The sequence below is a fragment of the Urocitellus parryii genome, chromosome 3 (genome assembly GCF_045843805.1).
Source record: "Urocitellus parryii isolate mUroPar1 chromosome 3, mUroPar1.hap1, whole genome shotgun sequence".
Taxonomy (NCBI): Eukaryota; Metazoa; Chordata; class Mammalia; order Rodentia; family Sciuridae; genus Urocitellus; species Urocitellus parryii.
In genome coordinates, this window is record NC_135533.1 from 74946992 (window position 1) to 74949222 (window position 2231).

At 32.8% G+C, this 2231-nt stretch overlaps 1 non-coding gene across 1 annotated transcript; it reads right to left on the bottom strand.

The window, feature by feature from the left end:
• Positions 1-1778: 1778 nt before the first annotated feature.
• Positions 1779-1908, bottom strand: LOC113196877 (small nucleolar RNA SNORA42/SNORA80 family). Its single transcript, XR_003302620.1, has one exon. It is a non-coding gene; the product is annotated as a small nucleolar RNA SNORA42/SNORA80 family (small nucleolar RNA).
• Between the last annotated feature and the right edge of the window lie 323 nt (positions 1909-2231).

Consider the following 2231-nt stretch of genomic DNA (forward strand, 5'->3'; position numbering starts at 1 on the left):
AAAAGATCTACTGTTTATTAATGTGTTATGGCATCTTTATTTGGGGGTATTTTATTAAGATTAGTTAAGTTTATTCCTCTATTTGAATGAATCTTAAACTGTAATCTTGAAATAATTGTATGTGGAATGCTTAAAATGTATTAAAGCAACCATGAACTTGTTGGTTTCTTCTTTTTTTTAAGATTATACAATAAGACTACATGAAAAAAGAGACTTAGTTTACCTAAATTCACATATAATTCAACAAATTCATAAAGCATGCATTCTAGACTTAAAAAACATGTAAAAATACATCAGCCTTGTACTATTTTTAATCATTGCAGTATGTTAAATACAATTTCAAACTACCTAGAAGACAAAATTGAAGTATTTAAAAAGAATAAGAGAAATGAGATTACGCTTGCCATAAGTTGTATTTTTGTATATTTCTTCATATGGTCTATTTTAAGGCAGGCAATTTTTAGCATATTATGAACAGCATATATGAATAAGTATACTGTGTTGTCTCCCAACAAAACATTGTATCTGAACTTCATATTGATTTCAGAATAATAGGGGCTATAATGGGAATTTGGGACTAGATTTATAGTTGATAGTCAGATTTTCAGTGACTGTGGTGTAATTTTTTTTTTCCAGTGCTATGGATTGAGTCCAGGACCTTGCATAAGCTTGGCAAGTTCTCTACCACTGAGCCATACCTTCAGCCCCAGTGACTTTGACATAAAAAATGAAGCTGAGGAATTAAAAGAAAAATAGAAATTGAGGACTTATAGTTGGAGAGAAATGCTCAAGGAACAAATCCCAAATTATTATGGGAGTCAAGATAAATTTACTTAAACAAGAGAAATTTTCCCCCATTCATTTTCTTACTTTCCTATCAGCCAAATATTTCTTCAGGAAAATGAAATCAATATATAGAGTTGATTATGGCCATGGACCTACGATAGCATAAAGCAATGCCTTTCTCTTATTTTTATTTCTGCTATCTCTTTCTTTCTTCATGGGTAAAACAGTTCAACTAGAAACTTCTTTGACCTCTTCAGGACATCTTAGATCATTAAAAAGATATAACTTACGAGTTTCAGAGGAGATTAGTTCTTGGTACCTGAGAATTATAACCAATAAACAGGTCCTTTGTCCCTTAAGTACATCATTGGTTCACATTCAGGATAAACAATATCTATGTTCAAACGAATCTATATGTGTAAATAAATGAATGAGTCACCACTACTTATTGTGTACTTATGATATGTTAAATAATCTATTGTTGAGCAAAAATATAAAGTTTCTCTTAGGAAATTCAAATATATTTTAATAAAAATAAATTTTATTTTGTTTTATATGGAATATAAAAAAATACAGTAGAATAGTATAAATTAATGGGTGTTGGAGAGTTGGATATCTAGATTCTTGTCCCAGCTTTGCCACTTCCTAGCTATGTGACATTGGGCGATTTATTTGACCTACTTAAGTGGTCTTCATTATGTTGTCAGAGATTATTTCCTCCTGTCATTTGAAAAGCATAATGGAAAGAACACTGGACTAGGAGCAGATCATGGTTTGTGGTTTCTGCTCCTGGCTTCAGGATCTACCTGCTCTGGTCTCAGTTTCTTACTCAATAAAATAGAGAGATTGGATCAGGTGATTTCTAAAGCTTCTTCTATATTTTGGGACACAATTAGCTTTGTCTTCACACAGAATTTTATATTCATGAAGGAAAATGAGTTTTCTTAGTACTCCCCTTCCATAGTCCTTTATTTATCTACTTATTTATTTTCCAATGTGCAACCCCTTTCAGTGCCAGCAGCCTCAGACACAGAGGCCAGACAATGGTTTGGGGCCGGTTTGCTCTGGCATGAGACACTATGAGACTGATGGGAAAGGCCTGCCATAAATTCAAACCTATGCATCCCAGTCCTTTATATTAAAAGTTCTATTTGAATCTAAGAGCAAACTATGCTGAAAATTTTAAGGTTTCAAAATCATTTATGTACCAGAAAAGACCTTTGCTTGGTTTTCAAACAATGGTAGGAGTGGTTTTAGGAAACATAGTCTACAGTACAACTTATTTCCCAGGGGTTTGGAAAGAAAGACCTCTCCCAAAACTTGCATTTTTGAGAAAGGTGGAGCTGAGCTCTCATCTGTAGAAAACATCTGTCAGAATCTATGATTCATTGCCAAAAGCCTTCCTTTGGAATCTTTTCTTAATAACAACACTCTATAACAAAAAG